The sequence below is a fragment of the Leptonychotes weddellii genome, chromosome 13 (assembly GCF_054177405.1).
Source record: "Leptonychotes weddellii isolate Sample4059 chromosome 13, ASM5417740v2, whole genome shotgun sequence".
Classification (NCBI taxonomy): Eukaryota; Metazoa; Chordata; class Mammalia; order Carnivora; family Phocidae; genus Leptonychotes; species Leptonychotes weddellii.
In genome coordinates this window covers 61,338,042-61,350,631 of record NC_138381.1, presented here as the reverse complement: position 1 = coordinate 61,350,631, position 12,590 = coordinate 61,338,042, and the positions used below count along the sequence as shown (strand labels likewise).

The following is a 12,590-nucleotide window of genomic DNA, read 5'->3' as shown; positions in this document are numbered from 1 at the left end:
CAGTCGCTTAACCAACTGAGCCACCCAGGCGCCCTAAATAAAATCTTAAAAAAAATTTTTTAAGTAATCTCTACACCCAGCATGGGGCTCAAACCCACAACCCCGAGATTGAGAAGCATGCTCCACTGACTGAGCCAGCCAGGCGTCCCTAAACTTTATTATTTTCTGTTTGTTTAAAATAGGAGCCATCATTTTTTTTTTAAAGATTTTATTTATTCATTTGAGAGAGAGAAAGAGAGATAGACAACAGGCAGAGAGAGAGGGAGAAGCAGACTCCCCACTGAACAGGGAGCCCCACTCGGGGTTCGATCCCAGGACCCTGGGATCAAGACCTGAGCTGAAGGCAGACACTTAACCAACTGAGCCACCCAGGCGCCCGTCTCTGCATCTTTAATATAACACTTGTTATTTACTTCTTTGATTTCTAGCCATCCTTAGTGGATTTGAACTGTATATCATTGTGGTTTTGATTTACATTTCCATAATGACTAATGATGTTGAGCATCTTTTCATGTGCTTATTGACCATTTGTACAACTTCTTTGGAGAAATGTCTGTTCAGATCCTTTGTCCATTTTTATTTTAAAAATTCTTGTTGAGTTGTAGTGTTCTTTATATATTGTATATACAAGTCTCTTATAGATATATAATTTGCAAAGATTTTCTCCCATTTCATGGATTGCCTCTTTTCTTCCTTTCTTTACTTCACTTTTATTTTGTGCTGAATTTACTCTCCTGGGCCATAAGTTTTCTTCAGTTTCTTCTGAGATATCTTTTTCTGTGCAGCCTCCTCTTCTGGCTTAGGAACAGTCTGCTCTTTTTCAGTAAGGATCATCTCAGTGTGGCAGGGAGAGCTCGTGTAGGGGTTAGTCCCAACATGAGCTCTCTAAGTTCTGGGTCGTATCTTGGGGCTTTTTTCACTTGGTTGTATTCAATGACTAGAGAATCTAAACTCTTATGTTCAGCATTACTCTCTGCAGTTTTACACCTATTCAGTAAAAAGTCACTCTTTTTGGACCACTGGCCCTGTGTCCAACCCCACTGTTTGGCTTGGGCACACCTACCAACTCCACCATTATAGTGACAGAATGGCACATGTTTCTGTAAAGTGACATCCTTCAGATACTTGGTGGCTTTTTGGAAATGCATACTCTTGATGGCCTGGGCAGTTTCATGAGTGTTCTTAAAGTGAACACAAAGATTTGAACCTCTTGGTTGGCATAATTTTTTGGGGTTTTTTTTGGGTCAAATGAATAGCAAACCATTTCCGAGATCACCTCAGGCTGCTTACAGGAAAAGCTGTCTTTCCCCTTTCTTGATGGTGTCCTTTGAAGCACAGATATACTTAATATTGATAAAATCCCATTTATCTATTTTATCTTTGAATACTTAAGAGTTTTTTTTTTTTTTAAGATTTTATTTATTTATTTGAGAGAATGAGAGCACGAGAGGGAAGAGGGCAGAGGGAGAAGCAGACCCCCTGCTGAGCAGGGAGCCCGATGGGGGACTCGATCCCGGGACTCCAGGATCATGACCTGAGCCGAAGGCAGTTGCTTAACCAACTGAGCCACCCAGGCGCCCCTTGGTTTTTTTTTTAATCCAAGAAACCATTACATGATTCGAAGTCATGAAGTTTTACTCCTAAGTTTTCTTATAAAAGTTCATAGTATTGCCATCTTAATAAATTAAATCTTTTGAGCCATGAAAGCAGGGTGTCTTTCCATTTGTTTAGGTTGTCTTTAATTTTTTAACAATGTTATGTAGTTTTGAAGTTTTTTGTTTTATTTTTAAATTAAAAATTTTTTAAAGATTTGTTTATTTTAGAGGGGGGAAGGGGCAGAGAGAGGGAAAGAGAAAATCTTATGCAGGCTCCACACCCAGTGCGGAGCCCCATGAGGGACTGATCTTGCGACCCTGAGATCATGACCTGAGCCAAAATCAAGAATTGGATGCTTAACCAGCTGAGCCACCCAGGTTCCCCTGAAGTTTTTTGTTTTAAATTCTTGATTTTTTTTTTTTCATTGTCTCTTACAGGGTTTGAGGTGTATTAGAGAGTAATGTTATTTTTCCTTAGTGGTGGTAGTTTATTAGAAGAGAAAATTTGAGTATTGATGAGCTTTCCAAAGTAGCGTGCAATATGGTGCATGATGGAGACACAGCAACTTGTGTAAAATAATAGTAGTATTTCTCAGTTTGAACTATTTAAGGGAGGAAAACTTAATACATCCGTTTCTTGTTTGCATCAGTGCTTTCCAAAATAAAATTTCAGTATGTGAGTTAGGTGAATACTTTCTCCTTGTAAAATATTAAAACATTAAAGATAAGGCTAAAATTCCTTTAACCGTGATTTTTAGTCCTAGTCTTTTTTTATTCTCTCTGGAAATAATCACTATAATTCATTCAGTACATCCCCCAACCCCCCCACCCCCGCCCACAGGCTTTTTCCATCATGCCTCTGTGTGTGTGTGTGTGTGTGTATGTATACACACACCCCTAAATAATATATGACATTCTTTCCCTTTTTTCTTTTTACTATACTGTACATCTCTCTCTACATTTTATGATTTTTCTCTGCAATATATCTTAGAGACATTTGCTTAAATACTATATAACATTCCATAATATGAACATAATTTTTTGTTCATGTAGTTATTCCTCTGTTGGCCGATATTTAGGTTGTCTTTAGTCTTTTGTTCTTACTAGCTGTTGCAGTGACGGATTTTTTTTTTTTTTTTTTTTAAACATCTCTCTCAATGGGTGACTACTCTGAAGTATCTGAGAAATAGATTTGCTGGGTCAGAGCCCCAGGCTGGCTGAATCGGTAGAGCATGTGACTCTTGAACTCAGGGTTGTGAGTTTAAGCCTCACTTTGGGGGTAGAGATTACTTTAAAAAAAAAAAAAAAAGGCAAAACAGATTTGCTGGGTCATATGGTATACGTAGCTATAGTTTTTTTGCTTTGTTTTGTTTTTCCAAACGTAAGCTCTGCACCGAACATGGATTTTGTGACTCTTGATCTTGGGATTGAGAGTTCATGCTCTACCGACTCAGCCAGTCAGGCGTCCCTACATAGCTATAGTTTTAATAATACTGACAAAATGCTCTTCAAAGTAGCTATAATAGGGACGCCTGGCTGGCTCAGTGGGTGGAGCATTTGACTCTTGATCTCAGGGTTGTAAGTTCGAGTCCCATCGTTGAGTGTAGGGATTATTTAAAAATAAAGTCTGTAAAACAAAACAAAAACAAAAAAGTTGCTATTTTACTTCTACCCAAAGTGAATGCAAGTAGTCATTTTCCATGTTCATTCCAGTATTAAGTAAATGGTATCTTAATTTTGGACAGTCTAATGGATGGAAGATAGGAAAATAGTTATTCTCACTGTTTTTATTTGTATTTTTCTGATTATTTATGAGGTTTAGATTATTGTAAGATAGCTTTAGGAAAGTGTGCATTTATTATTTTGTTGTCCATTTACTCAGACTTGGTTCCCTCCCCTGAGACTTACTATTCTTAAAGGTATCAATAATGCTTAAAGGGTCTGTATTTTGACTGAAATGCTTATAGCATTGAGCAAGTGGTTGAGGAGTGGGAGTGGTATGTGGAGAGTAGAGCTGGTGTGAGGGTCAAGTAACTTTGGGAGTCACCTTTTTTTTCTTTTTTAAAAATATTTTATTTATTTGACAGAGCACAAGCAGAGGGAGCAGCAGGCAGAGGGAGAAGCAGGCTCCCCGCTGAGCAGAGAGCCCGATGCGGGACTAGGTCACAGGACCCTGGGATCATGACCTGAGCCGAAGGCAGCCGCTTAACCAACTGAGCCACCCAGGCGTCCCTGAGAGTCACCTTGATTGGCTTCTATACAAATACCTTTCTTTCAGTTAAATCAATTTCAGTGAGTTTTTTTTCCCTTAGCATTTGATTTCCCAATCATTTTCCAAATTCTAAATTGTGTGTATTTACTTTTTAAGTCTGCTTTATTAAGATATAATTTATATGCAACAGAATTCATCTAGTGTACTTTGACAGACGTATAGGCTTATAAAGTCACCACCCTATTCTAGACAGAGAATATTTCCATCACTACAGAAAAGGTTCCTAATGCCCTTCAGCAGTCAGTTCTCTCATCAGCCTCAGCGAACCGCTAATCTGATCTGTCACTGTAGATTAGTGTTGCTTATTATAGAAATTTGATATAAATGGTCATTTCCAGACCTTTTATGTAGACTTCGGGGTTTATGATTATATTCAGTTCATTAAGAAAGCAAACTTGAAAAAATGATTAATTTCTAGGTGTTTTTGGCTAAAAAAATTCTTGAATTTCTTTAGAGTTGAGAGTCATTTCTGAGTGGTGACTTAGCAACTTTACTTCTGTTGAATTAGAAAAAAATTTTGTTTCCGTTCTGCTGTGGAAATACCTGACACAGTAAGGATAACAGTACTTGAATCTCTGAAATGAGATATAGCCCAGTGGAAGGAAGGTAGCAGTAGCTGATTTACCCCTATCTATTTCCATACTTGCCTCTTAAATGTTAGTTTCATGGTACTGTTTACCATTATGTACATTGATTTGGTTTATATTGTCCTGAATGTGCAGACATTGTTTTGAATAAAGGACAACATCCACAGTGGTAGAGTGTTTAGTTTTTTGCCAAAGCTATATTTTAAAAAATAGTTTTCTATTCCCATAATTTCCTCAAAGGGAGAAAAAAAACTATGCGTTTTATCTTTTTTTTTTTTTTTGAGATAGGGCGAGGTAGGGACTGAGGGGAGAAGGAGAGAGACCATCTTAAGCAGGCTCCACGCCCAGCCTGATGCAGGGCTGGATCTCACCACCCTGAGATCATGACCTGAGCTGAAATCAAGAGTTGGACGTTTAACCAACTGAGCCGCCAAGGTGGCTTATCTTTTCAAGCAGACTAAAACATAAAACAGTAGAGGGGAGTGTGTCTAACCTTATTTCTAGCTCTTTTGTAAGATCATAATGTTACAGATTCAGCAAGATTTCATGCTATTTGTTGGGAACTCTTGACCTTCCTTCTTCTTGCATGTGTCTTAATATCTTTGAACACCTTCTATTTAAAGTTTTGCAATGGTCATTCTATTTTTTTTTTTAAAGATTTTATTTATTTATTTGACAAAGACAGCGAGAGAGGGAGCACAAGCAGGGGGAGTGGGAGAGGGAGAAGTAGGCTTCCTGCTGAGCAGAGAGCCCGATGTGGGGCTCGATCCCAGCACCCTGGGATCATGACCTGAGCCGAAGGCAGCCGCTTAACGACTGAGCCACCCAGGTGCCCCCTGCAATGGTTATTCTTAAAAACAAAAACAAAAACAAAAACAAAAAAACAACCCACCTCAGAGGTATACTCATGTTAACCAAGATTACAGGGACTGGTTATAAATCTGAGTGCCAGTAGGACACCTGGCTGGCTCAGTTGGTTAAGCGTCTGTCTTCGGGTCAGGTCATGATCCCAGGGTCCTGGGATCGAATCCCACATCGGGCTCCCTGCTCAGCGGGTAACCTGCTTCTCCCTCTCCCTCTGCCTGCCTTTCTCTCTCTCTGACAAATAAATAAAATCTTAAAAAAAAAAACAAAGCACTAAATCTGAGTGCCAATGTAATCTGTCATTCTATTGCATTGTGGGTTTTGGATTTGAACTGAGAATGTCTGTTCTTTGAAAGCACTGCTTGTTTGTTTTAATTTATTATAAAATTGAGAAATAATTGTACACGTAATAAAGTGTAGTAACCTTAAGCATGGTAATTTTTTACATATGTATAGACCTATGTAACCACACCCAGATTAAGATAGAACATTTACAGCTCTCCTCCCCTAAGACTCTCTCCTAATCTTTCCCAGTCAATACATACCCCAAAGAGATAATCACTATTTTGACTTCTATCACTATAGTGTCTTTGTTTTTGTTTTTAGTTTCATAGTAAAAGTTCTTTTTAAAACGTTTCATTTTTTGGCTTTAAGTTTAATAGAGCACCAGGGTGCATACCTAACCTATTAGTAAAGTTATAATCAGAGATTGCTTGAAAGGCATGGAAGTGAGCAAGGCTTAATTGTATGATACAGATGATTAATAACAAAATTTTAGTGTAGTCTTATGCAGCCTTCCTCATGGCCAGAATATACTTTACCTGGGACTAGAGTACAGCCTTCTTTTTCATTTGGATTTTTTTTTAATCATAAGGAGAATCTAGAATAATAAAGTAGTATAATGAATATTCATGTACCTGCAGACTAATTGAATAATATTAATCTGTCATATTTGTGTCAGATTTTAAAAATGTTTTGCTTTGATACAATTTCAAATTTAGTAGAAGTTATAGAGATGAGGAATTTACCAATCTTGCCCTTCACCAATTGTTTACATTTTGTGCCATACGCTTTATAATTCTTTCCCCATTTTTTTTTTTTTTTCTGAACCCTTTGAGAGTAAGTGGGAGGAACTGTGCCCCTCCAGTATTCCTTTGATTACTTTAGAGTTTATTTCCTAAGAATAAGGTAAGGACATTCTCTTACATAACCACGGAGTAATCCTTTATGGATTTTTAGAGTTTAATTTTGAGGATAATCTTATATCTGAGTTCTTGGATACACCTCACAGTTGGCAAGATATTTCACGTACTGCCTCAGGTTCCTCTATCAACAGAAGTTTTAGTATGTTTTTAAGCTTAAATAAATGCAAATGTAGTTTATTTTACTTTTGGTCAAGACGTTTTGAAATTTGAAAATTAAAATGCGTCTTGCTAACTTTGGCTTATATTTCATTAGGTTTGTTGTCACCAAATTTACTATATTATAGTATCTTCACATAATTTTTGAACTGAGAGTTACTAATTATAATTAGGCCTTAGTCTGTCAGTGTTCTTTGCACACTAACACTATGAAGTGTCAAGATAATACATAAACTCAACAGAGCGTTTTTAGTTGTCCCTTATCATTGCCTCCCACAGAGATGATATGCTTGTCCAAGCCACATTTATTTTCCTTCCTGTTTTCCCGATAACAGTACATGTTTTTAGGGCAGTCGATGTATGGATAAAGGCATTTATATTGTGCTTACTCTCTATGGAAGTGAGTAAATTTGCTTGTGAAAATTAAACTCAGTACACTAAAGGTCTTAGTACACATCTCACCAAATGAGCAACTGTCCATGTTGGAATCTCTAAAGAAGGGTGGTTTTCTTTGTGCCCTGTTTAGATATTCTGGAGCCCAATTTTTCTCTTGTACATCTAACTTCAGAAGTTTTCTCTGGTTATATTTGCATTTTAGTGTAAAATTTATAATATCTCTTTTCCTTAGTATCTGAGTTTTAGTACTTTATTTGTAGAATTTGAAAAGATCTTACCATTGTTTTAGGGGAAAATTGCATTCATGTGATCATGTCACATCATGCTAAGGTGTCCATTCTAGAAATATACTAGCTCTTTGACCTTGGGCAAATTACTTAATCCTTGGGCAGATTACTTAATCCTTGGGAGATTTGCAGTCCTCACTGAAGTGCGGATAAATAGTACCTACCTCAACAGCAACCCTATGAAGATTAAATGAGATAATGTATGAAAAGTACATAGCTCAGTGATAGGCACATAGTTCAGTAAATATTAGCTTTTAAGTAGGAAGATGATACTTATTTAGACTTTGGTTTTGTTTAACAAAATAATACTTAAGTAGTCCTTTAGACTAGTTTTACTAAGCCTGTAATGTTCTGTAGTATTCAAACAGAGCCTGTATGCAGTGTTTAACTGTAATTTTTTTTGTGAGCAGAGTAATGGATAGATCTATAATGAAGACTTTTTAGTAGCTTTTTTTTTTAAGATTTTATTTGTTTTTTTGACAGAGAGAGATAGCGAGAGAGGGAACACAAGCAAGGGGGAGTGGGAGAGGGAGAAGCAGGCTTCCTGCCGAGCAGGGAGCCCAGTGCAGGGCTCAATCCCAGGACCCCGAGATCATGACCTGAGCCGAAGGCAGACGCTTAACGACTGAGCCACCCAGGCGCCTCTTTTAGTAGCTTTTTTATGTGTATTGGTTTATTTTCCAGGAATCCCATGAGATTGTTTGGGCAAGACAGATAATTATATTTCTTTTGAGAGCTCAGGAAACATAACTAGAGAGTGTGTGGTGTAACTAAGTTATTGATACATAACGGTATTAGTGGGAATAGCTAACATGTATGTGATTACTAAGTGCTAGGTACAGTTCTAGTTGCTTCTGTGTATTAGATCACTTATAATAACACTGTGAGATATTTTTGCTATCAGAAACATGTTAATGAAAAGAGACCTGCTCAAGATGATAGAACTAATAAAAGCCTGAATTAGGTTTTGAGGCAAGGTCAGCCTGACTCTAAAGCTGTGCATGAATGCCTAAAAGCTAACACTCTTTGAATGCCAGTGTATGTTTTTAATTCTTAAACACCAGTATTCCCTTGAAGCCTTTGTTTAAAGGAGCAGAAAGTGAAGTGACAGTGCATAGTAAAAGGGGAAATCCTATTCCTCCACTCTGCCACAAGCTGTGGGGAGTAGAATAAAGGCATAAAAGCAGGAGATGTGGTCTTAAATACGGACTTTTGCAAAAGAATTTGCCTTTCTAATTAGGTTTACTGACTGGTTGAATAATCTTTTATCTTCCCATACCCTTTTGTGGGGAAACGTTTAGAGGCTGGAGACAAAATCAGCTCTCTGTTCTGATATCCCTTAGATGGGTTTGCATTCTTCCTGTTCTATAGTCTATAATTGTAATTTGGAAGGATTAGATTTAAGGGGAATAAAAGATTCCTTAACTGCTATAGTTTTATTAAAGTATTGACCCTAACCCCATAATTTTATATATACATATACACATACATACACATATATATATTATATATAATTTAACTCTGTATTTGGTTATGCTTGGGAACTTTTAGGTAGTTATAGTTTCATTAATATACTGAACACATAGACCAATTGTCTTATCCGGTCAACTTTTTGCTTCCTTGCCCTTATATTTGTTTTATTGTGCTGGTGCCCATAACAACACAAACTTACAGCCCAGTAATGCAGGGCAAATAGACTTAGTTCCTTCCTTCCCTGGAGGCTTTTCCTGTACTAGATGCCAGTTGGGAGATTGGTGAGCCTGGGAGTTTAATGGAAAACCTGATTTCCTGACTTTCTCTCCTTTAGATTAGATTGTCTTAGTGCTGAAATAGGCTTTAAGAAGTGAGTAGAAAGCAGGGCCCAGCTTGAGGTTATTTAAAAAATACTCAGCTTTAGAGTGAATGGATTTCTTCCTTTGTTAACATCTCAGAATGTTGATGGGTTTAATGTTACTCTTTAATAATAATCTGTAGTAGAACATTATTTAGTGACACCCAAGTTTTCCATTTAATAGTCATTTATTTGCCTTGGCAAATTTTTAGTTTTATTTTCTAACTTAAGATCTGGTTAAGGAGTGTCACAGTACAAATTGTTCTTGTTATAGGTTAAACACAAAACTATGGATCTTAAAGATGGGAAAGGGACTGTTTTGGACGTGATTGTTTTGTTTTATTCAGAGATTGAGGTCTTGTAGAGATAAACTTTTTTTTTTAATAGCCAAAGAATTATTTTCTTTAAATTCCAGTATAGCTAACACAGTGTTAAATTAGTTTCAGGTGTACAATATAGTGATTCAACAGTTCTATACATTACTCTGCTCATCAAGATAAGTGTACTCTTAATCCTCTTCACCTGTTTCGCCCATCCCCCCCTTCTGGTAACAGTTTGTTCTCTATAGTTAAGAGTCTGTTTTTGGTTTTCTTTTTCTTCATTTGTTTCGTTTCTTAAATTCCACATATAAGTGAAATCATGTGGTATTTGTCTTTAGTTAAGGAATTCTTTTTTTTTAAGATTTTAAACTTTTGAAATTGATGATCCTGAGTTGTGACTTTAAGTCACGTGCTTATTACCTCACTCTTGAGATAACTTTATAAACCTTTCAGGCATGCTAATTAAGGTTAGCTGAAACTACTTTTAGCAAAAGCCCTGTGCTTGTTTTCCCAGTGAGCTAAATCAAGCATTAATTTCTGAGGATAAATTTTTTTTTTTGACAGGAAGTAGGATTTATTGGGTGGGCATGAGTAGGGAGGGGTCAGTGCCAAGGTTCTCATGAGCGCAGAGCCCTCCATTTGTACGAGGGGCCATGATTAGGGATGTATTTGACCCCACAGTCATCTGGGATGAGCTGCTTTTCAGCCACCATGTCTTCAAATTCGTCCGCATTAAACTTAGTAAAGCCCCACTTGTTGGAGATCTGGATCGTCTGGTGGTCAGGGAACTTGAACTTGGCCCTGCCTAGGGCCTCAGTCACATGCTCCTTGTTCTGCAGCTTGTTACAGATGGACATGATGACTTGGCCGTTGTGGACCCTGGCTACTGTGCCCTGGGGCTTTCCAAAGGCACCCCGCATGCCTCTCTGCAGCCTAGCTTGGAGATAGCATGTCAGACCTCAATGTCCACTGGAAAGGGCTGTCTCCAAGGTCTCTTAGGGTAACCCATGCAGTCAGCAGGCTGCATACACCACCAAGGAGGCTACTCTTTGCAGCCATGGCACACTGGTCCCCCATGGAGAAAGAGCACAGTTGGCTTGAAGATAAAATTTTTTAATGAAAGTTTTAAAGTTTTTCAAGTTTTCCGGGTAGACATTATTCTGGGATGACTTCCTGTGTATGGAGGTATTACTTGTGTATTTTATACAAAATAACAATTGATGTAGACTATCAGCAGCTGCAACTATTAGTGAGAATATTACGGTACTTTTAACAGGTAAGAAGTTTTATGGGAGCTGAAACTAGAACTCCCCCCCCCCCACTGTTTTTTTTCCAAGTAGGAAATTAGAATGTTATCAAAGGTCCAACTTTTTTTTTTTTTTCCTCTTCCTCCTCCTCACCATCAGGTTAACCGGTGGTTAAACAACCATTTCCCTGACAGAAGGTGCTGGGTGATTGACAAAAGCTGTCCTATAGCACATTCCCTTGATCATGTCATGAAGTTGATCTCCTTAGAGGCTGACTAACTTCATGGAAATTTCTGTACCTTAGAAGAACTTTAGACTTTACCTAGAACACTGATGACCTGTAAATGCTTGTCCTTTGGTTATCTGGAAGACCACAAGTTCATATGCATTCCCTCGGAAAGAGAGATTTGAAACAGTTGGTGACCTGTGTAGGGTGGTACATATGATCTGGTTGTACAACTTTTTCTAGATACTATACCTACTACTTTTGGATGAGGGTTAGAGCCCCTGCTTTAGGATATGATGTTAGGATTTTCTAAAAATTGAAATAGAATTTATATAGTGAAATGCGCATAGAAGTATGCAGTTTGAATTTCAGTAAATGTTTACAGCTGTGTAGCCACTGCCTCAATCCTGATACATAACTTTATAGTAGAACGTTCTCTCATGGCCCCCTTGTGGTTATTTCCCCTTCTCTTCCCACCCAAACTACGGTTCCAACCTAAAAGTATGTTTCTGTCACTATAGATTAGTTTTATCTGTTTTTTCATTTAGATGGAATCATATAGTATTTACTCTTTTGTAAGTTTTTTGCTTTGAGTCAGTCTAATGCTTTTGAGATTCATCCATGTTCGTTTTTATTGCTGAGTAATATTCCATTGAAGAAATGCACCCACAATTTGTTTATCTGATCACTTGATACTGGAAATTTTGAGTTCTTTCCAGGCTATTATGAATAAAGTTGCTCTGAACATTTGTTTCCAAGCCTTCTTGTGATCACATGTTTTCACTTCTCTTGGGTTAGTATCAAGGAATGGAATTGCTGGGTCATAGAATACATGGATGTTTAACTTCATAAGCAACTGCCAGACTGTCCCTCCAGAGTGGTAATGCCAGGTTTATACTTTCATGAGCCACGTATGAGTTCCAGTTACTCAACATCCTCACATTTGTTCTTGTAAGTCTCTTTAATTCAGTTATCCCATTGGGTGTGAAAGAGTATCTCATTGTAGTGTTTTCACTTGGATTTCCCTAATGACTGATGATGATCCATATCTTTTAATGCGCTTATTGGCCATTGATAATATCTTTCGTAAGGTTTCGGGGCACCTGGGTGGCTCAGTCAGTTAAGCATCTGCCTTTGGCTCAGGTCATGATTCCAGTGTCCTGGAATCAAGTCCCGCATCGGGCTTCCTGCTCAGCGGGGAGCCTGCTTCTCCCTCTCTGCTGTTCCCCCTGCTTGTTGTGTGTGCGTGTGCTCTCTCTCTCAAATAAATAAAATCTTTAAAAAAAAAAAAATCTTTGGTAAGGTTTCCATTAAAATATTTTGTGTATAAAAATTTTCTTCCTCGGGGTGCCTGGGTGGCTCAGTGAGTTGGGTGGCTGCCTTGGGCTCAGGTCATGATCCCCGGGTCCTGGGATCGAGCCCCGTGTTGGGCTCCCTGCTCAGCAGGGAGCCTGCTTCTCCCTCTCCCTCTGCCTGCCTCTTTGCCTACTTGTGCTATCTCTCTGTCAAATAAATAAATAACATCCTTTTTTTTTTAAAGATTTCATTTATTTATTTGACAGAGCGAGACAGCGAGAGAGGGAACACAAGCAGGGGGAGTGGGA

The 12,590-nt window shown here is 38.1% G+C and overlaps 1 protein-coding gene and 1 pseudogene across 1 annotated transcript in view; one reads left to right on the top strand and one right to left on the bottom strand.

The window, feature by feature from the left end:
• Positions 1-12,590, top strand: part of MTMR3 (myotubularin related protein 3) — a 110,164-nt gene that overhangs the window by 39,739 nt on the left and 57,835 nt on the right. The gene's annotated exons all lie outside the window — the stretch shown is intronic.
• Positions 10,491-10,616, bottom strand: LOC115943069 (small nucleolar RNA SNORA70; annotated as a pseudogene).